The sequence below is a fragment of the Anabrus simplex genome, chromosome 13, assembly GCF_040414725.1.
Source record: "Anabrus simplex isolate iqAnaSimp1 chromosome 13, ASM4041472v1, whole genome shotgun sequence".
Classification (NCBI taxonomy): domain Eukaryota; kingdom Metazoa; phylum Arthropoda; class Insecta; order Orthoptera; family Tettigoniidae; genus Anabrus; species Anabrus simplex.
Window position 1 is genome coordinate 70,118,610 of NC_090277.1, and position 16,828 is coordinate 70,135,437.

Consider the following 16,828-nt stretch of genomic DNA (forward strand, 5'->3'; position numbering starts at 1 on the left):
TTGAGGTGTTATTTCGTTTTTTTTTTGGGCCTCTCTGCGACACTGTTGAACGCAGATCTCTCACATGTATTTAGAACTTTTACCTCGCAGCCAGTCTCAATATCGTTGTATGATTCCTTCACTAATTCTGATGTGTCAAAACTGATTCTGAAAGGTTTGGAAATATTCGGATTTTTTCGTTGAATATCTTCTCTGCCATAATTGGAATGCTAAAGTTAAAAAATTGAATGCTTCTAACACTAAATGTGGGCAATCCAAAGAAATGAAAACACATTGCACGTTTTATATGTGAAAACTTGGGTACTAATCCCCACTTTCATCTTTTGGTGGTCTCGAGAACTCTCTACATCATGTCTGAACGTGCGAATCTAATTGATGTTTATAATGTCGCATGATGGTACTTTTCTAGGGAAAATTTAGGCTTTTTTTTTGTTTTTTAATTTGGCATGTTGGACGTCTGTACAAATAGTCCATTCTACTTCCGAAGAAATGTAGGAATACGGGGACCACCACTGGCTCTAGTCTGATGTTGGAGAATCAAATTAAGAAGTTTGTACATCGATTGGACACTAAAACTATAGTCTGACATTCCGAAGGTATTCCGTATCAAATACCGAGAAGTTATCTAAAATATTTGCAAACATCAGTTCGCAGTGATAAGAATTGAGGGCTGTGAGAAAGAATTAGCAATCGGCTGCCCAGAAAGGAAAAAGACAGGGCTTCAGTTTGTCCCTCCTCCATTTCAATGTTTGTATACAACTTTTGACATGGCTCCGGGTCATCCAGAAATAAGTGTAATGCGGAAGTGACGTCACATCAGTCGCTACCGCAGGCCTTGGTCACCAAAAGTGCTGCGGCTGTGGATTTGTATAAACAGAGTGTGTACCGTCAGTGACGTCACATTAGTCATTAATGTAGGCCTTGGTCACCATCAATATTTGAGTTTCATTTATTAAAGGACATATTCATGATCATCAGCTTTTCGCAAACGGAAATGTTTCTTTTTCTCTTTACGTCGCACCGACGCAGATTGGTCTTATGGCGACGATGGGATAGGAATGGGAAGGAAGCGACCGGGGATTTAATTAAGGTACAACCCCAGCATTTGCCTGGTGTGAAAATGGGGAAACCACGGAAAACCATATGCAGGGCTGTCGACTGTGGCGTTCGAACCTACTATCTCCCAAATGAAAGCTGTGACCCAAACCGCACAACTAACTCGCTCGGTCCACTGTGTTTTTATGGGGCATGCCATTATCTACTAAATTACTGTGATGTATACGGAAATGAGAATTCTGGTGGAGGCAATGGAACCTTATTTTCATACATCCTGTGAGCTTCCAGCAAGGTCATGCACCCCAGAGTGAGCAGGAAGTGGAGCAGATACAGGAAATACAACATCTTTATATGGCCTTTAACAACACGTCTACTCTCGCTTTCCACTCCGTTTTAGTGGCATCTCCATTAATCTTCTGCATTAAGAGCCCTACTTACAGACAGGGAGAGACATGGCAGTGAAATTCCTCTTTGTACACTTCAAGAAAATGTTACATCACACAGTGAATTTATTTTCTTTGTTTCTTAATCTGTTTACCCCCGAAAATAGGTTTTTCCCTCGGACTCAAGCGAGGAATCCCACCTGTAGTGCCCTGGACCGTGAAACTTTGGGTCGGGGGATACTTCTCCCAAGTGGCCTCACCTGCTGTGCATTGTGGGGGATGGGAAGATCGCAAGGGATAGTCCCGGTATTTGTCCGGAGGAGAACTGGGAAACCACTTCGAGGATGGCTGAGATGGCAATCGAACCCCCGTCTACTCAGTTGACCTCCTGAGGGTGATTTGACATCGTTCCATCCCTCGTTCTACTTTTCAAATTTCGTGGCAGAACCAGGAATCGAAGCCGGGCCTCCGGGTGTGGCAGCACCACACCACAGAGGCGGACACAGAGCGACTAATTTAATTTACTTATTTTATTTTATTCCATTGTACGTTATCCCCCCCCCCCGGGGAGTGGCCGCGCGTGTTACCGCGCTACAGCTCTGCATTCAGAGACGCGTGGGTTCCAACTCCACCATCGGCTGTCCTGAGAATGGTTTTCATTAGTTCCCCATTTTCCCTTCCGGGCAAATACCGGGACGATTCTATTCAAACAGCACAGACCTCTTTCACCATCGCTCCATTAGCTCCTGAAGTGAGCTTGGCGTCAGGAAGGGCATCCGGCCGTACACCGACACCGTCTCAAGGAGATAGAGCTCAGCTTGTCGGATATTTAAAGGACAGGAGGCTCTCCTGTCTGCAGGTGTTTTTGTTCACAACGAAACTCTATTCAGAATGCATGACTAATACTCTTCAAAGTTCTTAGCTTCGAAATATGTTTGACGTGTAAAAAAGACAAATATTGTCTGTAAAATAAATGTTAATTAATCTTCTACCTCCTCCTTGCCCGTCAGGTTGTGAGTCCTTTACTGCGTTGATGGGGTGAAAGTTTCTAATGGAGATCACTGTAAGTATCTGGGTGTTAATATAAGGAAAGATCTTCATTGGGGTAATCACATAAATATGATTGTAAATAAAGGGTACAGATCTCTGCACATGGTTATGAGAGTGTTTAGGGGTTGTAGTAATGGTGTAAAGGAGTGGGCAAGACCCCAGCTAGTGTATGGGTCCCTCACCAGGATTACTTGATTCAAGAACGGGAAAAAATCCGAAGAAAAGCAGCTCGATTTGTTGTGGGTGATTACCGACAAAAGAGTAGCATTAAAAAAATGTTACAAAGTTTGAGCTGGGAAGACTTGGGAGGAAGGAGACGAGCTGCTCGACTAAGTGGTATGTTCCGAACTGCTAGGGGAGAGGCAGCGTGGAATGACATTAGTAGACGAATAAGTTTGAGTGGTGTTTTTGAAAGTAGGAAAGATCACAATATGAGGATAACGTTGGAATTCAAGAGGACAAATTGGGGAAAATATTCGTTTATAGAAAGGGGAGTTAGGGATTGGAATAACTTACCGCGGGAGATGTTCAATAAATTTCCAAATTCTTTGTAATTATTTAAGAAAAGACTAGGTAATCTGACACTTGGCGACACTACATTTCATCAATACCCTCAATTTGCGCTCGTGTCAAGTATTGTAGTACGAACAAGACAACTGTCACATCCCCGTATCGACCAAGGAGACACGATCACATTGCAACAGTTAAAGAGAAGGGTTGGTCCTTGGCCCCGCCCTCCTCTTGTAAGCTTGAGTAATGTCGTGTTGTAATCAGCAGATAACACAGCCCCGTGGTAACACATTATCTCAGGGACTTCTGTGTCTCTCCGCTGGATTTCCCTTCACCTAAACCTCGCCACGGAATATAGTATCTGTATTATACTGCAAGTATTGACATGAAATTATTATTATTATTATTATTATTATTATTATTATTATTATTATTATTATTATTATTATTATTATTATTATTATTATTATTATTATTATTATTATTATTATTATTATTCCTTAGGGTATTTTAGGAACCACATGACAATTTCAATGCTTCACCCTTTGTTGCCCCTTCTTCCTCCACCAACACTCCTTCATCTGGTTTCTGTTTCCTTTCCCTTGCGACCTTGGAATCCTAACACACAAACACTCTCTCTCTCTCTCTCTCCCCCCCCCCCCCCCCCTTGTGTTGTTTCTTTCCAAATCTTTGACTTCATGAATCCAGCTTGTTGTTGACTTCTTGTTCCAAAGATCTGTTTGGTCAACCTGTTGTCATCCATTCTGTATGAATATCCTAAAATTATCAGTCACCTCTTCCGCATTGTATCTGTCATGTTTTCTGTTTCCTTCTTACTTCTTGATTTCCAGAGTTCTCTAGTCCTTAGCGGGCCGAGTACTTTCCGTATAATGTTTTCTTTCCAGTACTTCTAATTTATTCAGCTTGTAATTGACTCGCGTATAGGCATTGCGGTTTGACTACTGTGTTGTAATTTGAGGTTTTTAAACACTATCTTTTTGTAAATATTCCTAGTTATACCGTATGCTCCATCTTCTGCATCCTTTCTTTATAGCGGATATTCCAAACCATTTTCTTGAACTGTTTCTCTTTGAATTGCTTTAACCATTATTATTATTATTATTATTATTATTATTATTATTATTATTATTATTATTATTATTATTATTATTATTATTATTATTATTATTATTATTTCGCTCATAGGGTGGGTTTGTGCATGCATTTCAGTGGGCTTGGCAGACTGATATGTATTAGAAACTTCTGGCGTGGTGTGGAAAGCAACGGGAAATGACCTCACTCCTCATTTCTCTCGGTGACATCTATGACAGCTGTTGGCGAAGCTGTGGAGGATCAAACCAGGCTTCAGGTTGAACACCAAACATACATATTTATTTATTTATTTATTATTGAATGTGCTAGATTTTAAAAATTATATTTTCAATTTAATGTTAATTTAAACAGCGGGAAGATATCGAAAATGTGACTGAAATATTTTTGTCATATTTATTGTAATATATTAATACATTTTAGGTCAAAAACACCCACGCCTAGAGATGGCAAACGAATATCGATATATCGCATCGATAATTTGATATCCGATATATTGTTGATATCGATATTTTGTGCCGAATATATCGATATTTCTGTCGAATTTAATACCTTTGGATACGATTTGATTCTTCAATCAATCAATCAATCAATCACTATTGATCTGCATTTAGGGCAGTCGCCCAGGTGGCAGATTTCCTATCTCTTGTTTTCCTAGCCTTTTCTTAAATGATTCCAAAGAAATTGGAAATTTATTGAACAACTCCCTTGGTAGTTATTCCAATCCCTAACTCCCCTTCTTATAAACAAATAAATCTGTTTGAAACTTTTATGTTCTGAACTCCGTAACTTGTAACATACCACTTAGTCGAGCGGCTCGTCTCCTTTCTCCCAAGTCTTCCTACCCCAAACTTTGCAACATTTTTGTAACGCTGCTCTTTTGTCGGAAATGAAATGGCGTATGGCTTTTAGTGCTGGGAGTGTCCGAGGACATGTTCGGCTCGCCAGGTGCAGGTCTTTTGATTTGACACCCGTAGGCGACCTGCGCGTCGCGATGAGGATGAAACGATGATGAAGACAACACACACACCCAGCCCCCGCGCCAGCGAAATCAACCAATGATGGCCAAAACTCCCGACTCCGCCGGGAACCGAACCCGGGACCCCTACGACCAAAGGCCAGCATGCTAACCATTTAGCCATGGAGCCGGACTCTTTTGTCGGAAATCACCCAGAATAAATCGAGCTGCTTTTCTTTGGATTTTTTCCTAGTTATTGAATCAAGTAATCCTGGTGAGGGTCCCATGTACTGGAACCATACTCTAGGTGGGGTCTTACCAGAGACTTATATGCACTCTCCTTTACATCCTTACTACAACCCCTAAACACCCTCATAACCATGTGCAGAGATCTGTACCCTTTATTTACAATCCCATTTGTGTGATTACCCCAATGAAGATCTTTCCTTATATTAAGACCAAGATACTTACAATGATCCCCAAAAGGAACTTTCACTCCATCAAGGCAGTAATTAAAACTGAGAGGACTTTTCCTCTTTGTGAAACTCACAACCTGACTTTTAATCCCGTTTATCATCATAGCATTGCCTAATGTCCATCTCACATTATCGAGATTATTTTGCAGTTGCTTACAATCTTGCATTTATTGATTATTCTGTACAGAATAACAACATCCGAAAAAAGCCTTATCTCAGATTCCACTTCTTTACTTGAATCATATACACTGACTTAGCATGGGATAGTCACCTAATAGCGTGTGGAGCCTCCTCTGGCCGTGCGAACTACAGTGAGACGCCGTGGAAGTGAGTCGACAAGTCCCTGGTAGTCCTCTGGACGCAGCTGACACCAAATCGTTTGCAGAGCGGCCGCCAATGCTGGTCTGTTCGTGGGTGCAGGATCCATGGCACGGAGCCTGCGTTCCAGGACATCCCAGATATGCTCGATAGGCGCTGGAAGGCCAACAATGAGTGGAGATGGTCTCCGAGCAGCTCAACATACCACCAGGATTACTTGATTCAAGAACTGGAAAAATCCAAAGAAAAGCAGCTCGATTTGTTCTGAGTGATTTCCAACAAAAGAGTAGCGTTACAAAAATGTTGCAAAGTTTGGGCTGGGAAGACTTGGGAGAAATGAAACGAGCTGCTCGACCAAGTGGTATGTTCCGAGCTGTCAGTGGAGAGATGGCGTGGGAAGACATCAGTAGACGAATAAGTTTGAGTAGCCTCTTTAAAAGTAGGAAAGATCACAATATGAAGATAAAGTTGGAATTCAAGAGGACGAACTGGGGCAAATATTCATATATAGGAAGGTGAGTTAGGGATTGGGATAACTTACCCAGGGAGATGTTCAATAAATTTCCGATTTGTTTTCGGTCATTTAAGAAAAGGCTAGGAAGACAACAGATACGGAATCTGCCACCTGGGCGACTGCCATAAATGCAGATCTGTAGTGACTGATATGTTAAATCGCTCTTTAAATCTGGTGAGGCTGAAGCCCCTCCTACAAAGTCCTTAGCACGTCACTAGGAACTGCTACTGGTAAATTTACTACAGTGCTGAGTTGTCGTCACCGAGTACGTTAACAGCTGTCTGGCAATCATTTAGACATTATTCAGGTTAGTTTTACTAAACATTTATTGTAGCTGCACAACCTAACTTTTTACGAGATTACCATGTTTTACAAAATATAATTAATGTATTTTTTAGACCTATTAAGCAGAAAGTAGGCCTATTTTTTAAAGAACCGTTAGTTGTCTATTTAAAATTCACCCTTCTGTTCTCTGTAGCAATACTTTTCCGGTTTTGTTACAGAGGGTGGTTCGTGGCACTGAAGGACTTTTATATTTGATTTGCCTTTGTCAGTTGTTGAAGGAGAAGGATTCCAGCGTCTTGTGAAGGAAGCAACTCCTCACTATAAAATGCCCACCCGAAACACTGTGAAGAGGCTGATTAACAAAAAATATGATTTGCTAAACTCTAATATTAAGAAGATGACCAAACACGTGAAATAATTTACAATAACAACGGATGTTTGGTCTGAGATAATGACAACCACCAGCTTTCTTGGCTTAACGGTTCATTTCATTGAAGAGTCTTCAGTCGAATCGATCGCACTCGGCGTTACAGCAATCCCATACTGCCGTTTACCTGAGCAACCGAACTTTGCCTGCATTAAGTGATAAGGTGTTGTGTGTTGTTACAGCCAATGAATCAGCAATGGTGAAGGCAGTGGGTGATCTATTTGGAAAGAATGAGCGCGATAAATCTTTGACTCATTTCATAAATGTATTAGCAGAATCTGCTATTCAGAACACTGAGGGGCTACACGATATAATACAAAAGATAAGAGAAATCGTTCAATACATCAAGCGGGCACTGAATGTTAGCGATTAACTGCGGGAAGAGCAAAAAATTAGAGGACTTTCTGAAGGAGAAGTGCTTGGATTAGTTCTTGACATTAGGACACGGTGGAATAATCCACCAATGTTGTCTGCAGTAGAATTAGAAAATACCAGAGAAGTAAAAAACATGTTGTCGTAGTTGGAACGTTTAACAAGGGAAATTTCAGGAGAGAGCTATGTGACAGCCAGTATGGCTATTCCATGTTCCAGTCAATCTGCTCTTCATCACCGAAACAACACATTGGAAACAGCTTGAAAACTAGCGTTCTCAAGCAATTTCATACTAGGTTTAAAGAACGAGAGCAGGCGCATTTGCTAGCCCTACCTAAGATTTTGGACCCTAGATTTAAAAATATCCACTTCTTGGACCCAATGGCAGCCTCGAGTGCCCTGAATCACGTTAAGAAACGTTTTGCTACTTTGTCAAAAGAAGCACCGCGACCATCATCTTCAGAATTCGAGGCTGAGATGGAAGCAGATGCACTTTTAGCACTTAAATTAACAAGACAAATGACAACACCAGAATCCTCACTGGAGTTACAGTCAATCTGTGGCAGTAAATCACAGGGCGAATCCGCTTGAATTGTGGGAAGACCTGAAACCAGTTTAGCCTAAGCTTAACACTTATATAAGCAACACTTTAGTGGCTTCTCTCCCAGCAGAGAGACTGTTTTCAAAGGCCGGTAACACCAACACGGAAAAGAGAAACCGAAACAGTGGCAAACGGTTATCTAAGCTACTTTTTCTAATTTGCTTACCTAAGAGGTATTGGAAATACACCTAAGATCATCATCATGTTTTTTCACGAGCAAATGGAATTGCAGTGCTGAGGATGAAGTTGGCAAGAAAATGTTTATTATTTTATAGAGCTCTGAGAATTATTAGATGTACTTCGTACACAAATTATACGTTTGTAGTTTTTTCATATGGTTTTACGGGGTAAGTCATTGGCTCCTTACTAGACACCTTAATATTACTGGTTTTTCTGTGTATCGTAACATCTTTCGGCTGTAAATGTTTTTATAATGTGCCATTGTAGTGAAAAATTAATGTTACTTGGCCATTGTTTTAAGCTTGTTTTCTGATCTTTGCCAAGACTTATTAAATCTAACGAATCCTTTAATCATTGTGTTAAATATAAAACTAGACTTACAATAATGGATAACAGCACCAATATTTTAATACCGTTATTCTGATAAGTTCCGCCATTACAACCCACAGCGATACCCCCTTATTGTTATTTTATATATAAGTACAACCACTCAGACAGCACCACTTCCCATCCATCACTCCGAAGAATGATGGTGAACGATCATCGATGACTAGAATTCGGACGAGCCAAGTTCGAGTCAGTCTCACGCTCAGGAAGAGGAGCTTCAAATCATCCTCATGGCTGTAACCACTCCACTTTAGACAAAGTAGAGAGTGAAGACATACTACAGAAATGATCCTGTGAAGTATAGTCTTAATTATGATCGCGATAGAGTGCTGACCAACAGAATTGGTACTGCTGGCTTTTCATGAGTGCTTCTCTATACACAGCAAATTTTTATCGCTGTGTTCCACTGGTTTATCATAATGTGCCAATGCATCTATATAATCATATGTTTTACGTCAAAAAATATTAAACTATTACCTCTTTATTCAACTGAAAACAACTGTAAGCCCAAATATGTTTGGATCATTCGTCTCCTGCTTGCCAGTAAGGTCATTGCATATTTCCCAAGGCCGACACCGTGTGCGCATAGGCCGCTACAGGCGCTAGCTCTCAGTGAACACTTTCAAGTTCTCGCACATCGCGGTAGATGGCAGAAAGAGCCTCGAACAGCAGCGTATACGAGCCAACACCGGCCAGCTGGATTTCTCGCTGCACACCTTGTAAACAGTGTCGATTTCAGAAATAGCCGTGTGAGCGGAACATATGTATTTTTGTAAATATCCATAAATCTTTGTATCTATGTTTAATAAAGCACTGAGGAACAGCCCTTCCCTTAGCCAAGAGGCCAATCCTCCAACAACCCCCACTTAAACACATCACCGCCGTTTTTCCCTCTTCCAACAAACATCTCTCACCTAACTCGGGATCAAACAAACACACCTGTATTTTTTCGGCTGGGGTGCCATCACCTCTAATTGCAACTCAGTCGGCCCAAGAAAACATAAATAGGCAGACGCCTAGTTGGCTGTCGCCTCCCCATCACCATGTATTCCTGTCTCATATCAGGTGTGGACACCACCGTCGCAGAACACACCACCCGGACAAAACTTCGCAAGTCCGGCTACCGAGTCCACGATGTCCGCCGCCTTATGGATCGAGCAACCTCCCAGCCTTCAACACAGCTCTACCTGACCATCGCCCTCTACTATGACTGCGCTATAGCGCAGTCATAGTAGAGGGCGATGACCTGACAGAGAAGACAAGCTGACCCTGGAAGCCCATGGAGCAGAGATCGGCAACAACCCCTGATTATATTCTCCAACAAATGATTGATAATCCTTACACAAGAGAAATAGATCCGTCACTCCTGTATAATTAAGTTGGCTGAGAAAACAGGTCATGGAAGCTACAGTGGCCACTTTCTCTCTGCCAACATAAGGAAATAAATCCCACGATAGTACCTCGTAGTAAACACGATGATGATAGTTGTTACTTTGTTAAAATTTTAATTGTGATAGAGATAATGATTGTATTTCGGTAGGAAAGTTGTATCTAAAGCTTCTCTGGTGTCTTTTACTTGAAAAGTAAATTGCAATTACCGTATTTGTATGTTGGCAATGCTGTTATAACGCTAGCTTGTATCGTTGTTTCACCGTTCGCATTTTAATGTAAATTTACATCTATTAAGTGATAAATGCAACATTGATTACTGAAAATGTTAATGCAATTCATATAAAACACCCATACTTGCCTAAATCACGATCTAACATAACCTCATTCTTTCGTTCGTTCGTTGAACCCTTCCCACGACTTTTATGTATGGGAATGGAAAACACGAGAAGGAAAGGATGAAAGTAAAACACAGCATAATGCACACAGTTTATATTTTGAATTTATTTATTCCAAACAGCAGGTAAGAAGCACAATCACACAGGCGTTTACTCGCAACAGCTAGGTAGTTCAATGTGAAGTACGTTCATGACCATAATACTATTTCTTCACACTACGAACGCGCATAATTATAATTTCACACCATACTCTCAAAAAAATGGATCAAAAATCTCGTTCAATGCGAAAGAATCTCAACAAATTTTCGTCTAACAAGCACTATTACATACCGTACGACCAAGGTCCCTTTGCGCGCAACGATAACGGTGTTGTGTTTTGAATTTGCTGTACCACGCAACTGAATGTGTAATGCCAACCTCTGCCTTCTAAATTAACCCTCTAAAAGATAATTTTCGTTTTCATAAGTTGGCGGAGATCGATTGGCCCATCTCAGAACTGCTTCGGACGCTCCCTATGAAGTGTCACCCCCCTGCTCCCTGTCGTCATTGAATACCAACCTAAAACAGCCCACGAGCCCCCACCGCCTCCCACCTCCCTATCATCCACATCAACCACTACTACTACTACCACCATCACTACCTCGGCCTACACCCCCCCCATACTCCCACTACCACGACAACCCACCCCTCCCCAATAATGTCAATACCCATCACCTCCCCAAGCCCTTCACCACTCAGCCATCAGCAAACCCCTACCAACCAAGGAAACGCAACTAGCACAGCGCAGCCAGCCCAACAAGAAGAGGAAACCGCCACAACTCCAGCACATCAGCAGCCACCAACGCCAGTGCCGAGCTGTATCATCAGGGGAATCGAACCCACCACAACAACAAGTGACATCCAGGAAGAACTCCAATCAGCAGGCATCCCAGTACTCTGCACATACCGCATATACATGGTACGAATCCAACTCCCCACAGAAGAAGAAGTACAACAGCTCATATCCACCGGCGTCCGAATTAATAGCCAGCACCACAGAGTAGAACACTCCCGCTCCCCACCCCAATCCACACGCTCCCCTCCTAATATCTCGCACCGCCGCCCCCACCCACCCCACCACAGCAAGCCATACACCTACCCATTCCCCAAACCAACTTCCTCCTACCACCACTCCCAATACTAGATCTTCTCCGCCTCCTAGCCACGTCCATCACCAACATCACAACAACCCTCCATTTCCTCACATCCCAACTCTACCACAACACCCCCTACCCAACCACATCTAACTGGCAATCTATCACCACTATATGTACTTGTAACCCGATTAAACTCATTGTATTTGTAAAATCATTGTAAGCAACCTTATGAATGTAACTCATAATGTATGTAACTCATGTATGTAACCCAGGTAAAATCTCAATAAAAAGCACAAGAACAGGTGCTGCACCCTTAGCCAAGAGGCCAAACCCCCATATCTCCAAAATCAAAGCTTGTTCCTTTTTAACTTCAAACCCTCACCAAATCCCCAAACACCGCCAAATCTCCTGGCCAAAGAAGGCGTAACATCCCCCTTGGTCCTTGGTCCTTCCAACAAAATCGATCTACGCTGTTTTTACTATGGCTAGGGAACATAACATCTCTACCTTCGTACCCTAGCCGTGCCAATAAAACATAACAGGCCAGACACCAAACTGGAAGTTGGCCTCCCTCCACCATGCCCAACTGTGTACTTCCAGGCGTAGATCGCTCCTTCACTGACGCTGCCTTATTCGGATACCTCAAAAACAAAGGCGTTCCAGTAACAAACCTGAGCAGAATACTGGTGGATTTCGCACCCACCGACCGAGTCCTGATCCAACTCACCACAGAAGAAGCCGTCCAGAAAGCCATAAGATGGGGCATCCACATCAACGGAAAACCTCACTACGCAGAGCCATGCCCATCTTACATGTAAAATGACTTCGAACTGAACCCAGGAGCCAAGCCACCCCAACAAATCCAGCCACCATCACCACGACCCCCACCTCCATATACCCCTCCACGTCATCCGCTGACCTATCCACACACTACTACCACCATCACCACCACCATTGCTACCACCCCCACTCACCCCTCCATCAACATTCCCATAACCACCACGGTAATGACACGCTCCTCACCTATAATGATGTCCTCTCAACCTAGTCCAGTAAACCCACAGACCGAAGAAGACGCCACCAGCATTACCATGGAAACAAGAAGAGACACACCACCACCAGCTCCCGAGTCCAACGAAGCAACTCCACCGTGACCACCACCACCACCAGCGCCTCAGCCCAACGCCAGCTGCGTCATCAGAGGAATCAACCCAGTCATCCCCTCGGAAATCATCACCCAGGAATTAAGACGATCAGGACTCAACCTAAAGAAAGCAGCTAGGACCCACAACGCAGCCGGGCCCACCTACATGGTGCGGCTCCTTCTCCACCAACCCGAAGAAGCACATAGGCTCATACAGCAGGGGATCCAGCTCTTCGAAAAACAACACCGGGTGGAACCATCTCACTCCAATCCTCAACCACCCACCCGCCCTAACCCTAACCCATCACGGAACCCTCCCCGCCTCTCCCACCAAACCAACCCACCTAATAACTCTAACCTTCTCCTCTTACTACCGGTACTCACCTCCTTCATCAATATCACCTCCTTCTATCAACAAACCATCCACCTTCTCCTATCCAACAACCCCACTAGTTATTAAAATCTTTTTATCTTGTAACTAAAGTCAAAACTGTATTGTAAACCAATTGTAATAACCAACCTATGTAACAAGAACCAATAAAGAGCACAAGAGCAGGTACTGCACTCTTAGCCAAGAGGCCTATCCCCCACATCACTAAATTAGAAAGCACCCCCTCTTTTCATCAAACCCATTAAAATCCCCAGACCCCGCCAAATCTCTTGGCCAGAGTGAAGGCGTTACCTTCTAGGTGGCCCGCCCCTTCCTTTCGGGAAGGGGAACAAAAACATCCCCCTTGGTCCTTGGTCCCTCTTCCAACAACATCAATCCTCCAAACCCGCCAAATCTCCTGGCCAGAGAGAAGGCGTTACCTTCTAGGTGGCCCGCCGCGGGGAGGGAAATAAAAACCTTTCCTAGGTCCTAAATACAGTAGACTGTATTTGGTGAGCGTTAAAGGTCTGCTTTGTATGTGCCATCTGTCGGCAACTCGGCATTAAATTAAACTATAGCCGTGACTATAGAAATGGCAGAATGGCTGCATGCAATAGCTGGCAAAAATATACCGTACCATATATGTACAATAGACTACTTGCTGGACGTATTTATTATAATTATTATGGAAGGTGTTGTCAATAAAATTTGAGGTTAGGTATATGCATAATTCCTAATGATGTTGACAGGGAGGAAACATTCATGTAAGATCCATCTGGGGTGTTAAAAACGTGTAGAATCTGTAGAAGTAAATTAAAAGATTAGTATATGCTACATATAGCATACTTGAATAATATTTTATATTGATTTAAAGTTGTCGTCCGCGGCATGTTCGATCTCTAACCTAAGTTTCACCCAGTGGGTACCGAAAGTTTTACCGATTTATATACAGTGACCGCCATAATTTTTCGGCCACGCAGAGTTCCTTTAAAATTTAAAAAAGAGATCAATAACAAACATATATACAGTGAAACTCGGTTAAGAAGTTCCCGCATAAGAAGTTTTCCCGCCTAAGAAGTGTGATATTCTTGGCCCCTTGATCAGTTGCATTAAGATACATGTATATTTTTCCCATTTAAAGTGTTCTGTTGTAAATATATTTCCCGGTTAAACAGTTCAGATTTTAGAGCCCCTTGAGATAGAAAACGTCCGCTGAAAGCAGCCCATGGTTAGAACCCTCCAGTCTCCACGCAAGTTGCACCCTGTGTTAGACCGTTTGCGCCCTCGCGGTGTGTCTCTGGTGTCACGGAACCTGTGCAGGCTTGCCAAGGCCATACGACGTCACGCTATGTCAACACGGACATCAGATGCTCACTCTCACCTTGTGGAATCGAATCGAACCCATCATTACAAGTAATAAATCTCATTGTAGACTGTATTGGACATCAGATATGAACATTAAAACAAGAATAATAGTTAACACCACCTTTCCAATACTTATCTTTCCTTATATTTAGGAAATAAACATTACGGTACAACAGGCGTTATAAGATGGGACATGTTTCGCTTAACAGTCATAAGCATCATCAGCCGAAAATAAATCTTAGCCTAAAGTTAAGTCAGGGCCCTGAACCTAGTGTCCTTAACATATATGGCACCCTAAGAATCAACATTTATATTTAGAAAATGAAAATAGGCTTAAAACTAGTGTGGAAAAACATAGAATGTTACAACATGGCTAAGAGAAAAAACACAATCAAGTTGAGACAGAGGATCCTCGATATGTTAAGGACACTAGGTTCAGGGCCCTGACCTAACTTTAGGCTAAGATTTATTTTCGGCTGATGATGCTTATGACTGTTAAGCGAAACATGTCCCATCTTACAACGCCTGTTGTACCGTAATGTTTATTTCCTAAATATAAGGAAAGATAAGTATTGGAAAGGTGGTGTTAACTATTATTCTTGTTTTAATGTTCATATCAAACCCATCAGTCAAAATTTCCACTCCACCATTCCATCTAGCAGAATAGAATCGAATGGGATTCTACGTGAGAAACATAAAGCACGCAATGGATGGTTTGATAAAACTTTAATGCAGTAATTTGCAGGCCGTGACAGGGTAAAGTCATTTATCAAGGTGGCCTAAACATTAATTAAAAACCGTAAAATGTATTTGTCCACAACATTGCTGTTAATCTACCACAAAATTGAATATTCTAACCTGTTTGATTTTTCATTCCCTTGCTTATTTCCTTCCAGGCATTCTCTCTTACATTGTTGTTGCAATAATACTTATGGGTCTTGTCGTAGAGGAAATTACGTTTTTGAACTAAACTGATAAGATTTTCCGTGTCCATTATTAGTGAGGTGAACAAAAACAACTTCCCGACTCTATGCAGGAAACAGCCGACTTGCCAGCAGCCAGCTGATACACATGCCGCCAAAAAGCCGTCCGAAAGATCCCGAGCGTCTACGAAGTTGAACGAATGTTGATAGCCAACTGAGTGTTGGTGGGAGGCACACAGAGGCACACTTATTCTCTTTGCAGAGGCATTGCAGTACCACGTGTTGGCATAAAATTGAAAGTTATTTTTAATTTTACCTTTATACGAGCTAAACATTGTATTATCGTGTCACTCGTAATTATTACATCGCATTATTAGAACGTAGCACAAGGATGAGGAGACATGAAATAAAATTCTCACGGGGAAAGAAAATGTTTACATTTAGATGTGCGAGCGTTGCTACTGCGCCTTTATCACTCCCACGTAATACCCCAGATACTTTTCCATGCACTCATTTCTGCAACTTCGAACCTATGTTTCTTTTCTTCATTACCTATAGCATGAAGAGGATTGAAGCGGGAAAATAAACTCAATACTGGCTTGGCCATGCGGTACTTGCAAAACAGCCAGAAACTAGGCCCTTTGCCGTGACATCCAGTAGGAATGCAGGGGCAATTTAGCCTTACGTTCTAAGAATCTCTAAGAATAAGTTGCCAGATTTCCCATTTGCTGCCGTTATCCTTGAAGCAGGTGTCGGGGGTGTGAGGAAGATAGAAAACACATGCTAACAAACTGTCTTGTAAACCTAAGCTACGGATTGCCAAGCATAGTGTAGCATCGTAATTAGTATGAAGAGGAGTCGGTGAAGTTAGTTGTACTTGTAATATTAACATACAAACTTTTTAAGTGAAAATGAGCGTAACTCAAGAGGAAAGAGATCAACCGAAAGGCACTAACAATAAAAGACAAAGTGGAGATTATAAGGAAAGTGGAGTCATCTACACTTTCCCTTGTTGCTTTGGCAAAGGAGCTGGGGATGCTGCCGTCTACTTTGAATGGCATTGTAGCGAAGAAAGAAGAGATCTTTGCTTCTGCAGGGAATACTTCAGCAAATTGTAAGGAAGTTAAATCTGAAAAGTACGATGAAATAGAACAAGCTCTGCTAATGTGGTTTAAACAGCAGCAAAGTTTGAACATACCTTTCAGTGGGACTATTGTGAAGGAGAAAGCCACACGCAAATTAAGGGTACCTTTTATCGCGTTGAACGGGTGGCTGGACTGCTTTAAAAATCAAGCCGGCATTGTTTACAAAACAATTTGTGGCAAATTTTTATATTGTGGCTTTCTGTTAGCAGCTCTTATATATAAGTTTTTGGGCATTACCCCTTTTAAGAAGTTTCCTGCTTAAGAATTTTTTTTTTTTTATTTTTTTTTTTTTTTTTGTAGTCCTTTGAAAAACTTCTTAACTAGTTTCACA

General features: G+C 42.1%; 1 non-coding gene across 1 annotated transcript; it reads right to left on the reverse strand.

The window, feature by feature from the left end:
- Nucleotides 1-8,725: 8,725 nt before the first annotated feature.
- Nucleotides 8,726-8,935, reverse strand: LOC136885162 (small nucleolar RNA U3). The gene has a single exon (XR_010861478.2). It is a non-coding gene; the product is annotated as a small nucleolar RNA U3 (small nucleolar RNA).
- Between the last annotated feature and the right edge of the window lie 7,893 nt (nucleotides 8,936-16,828).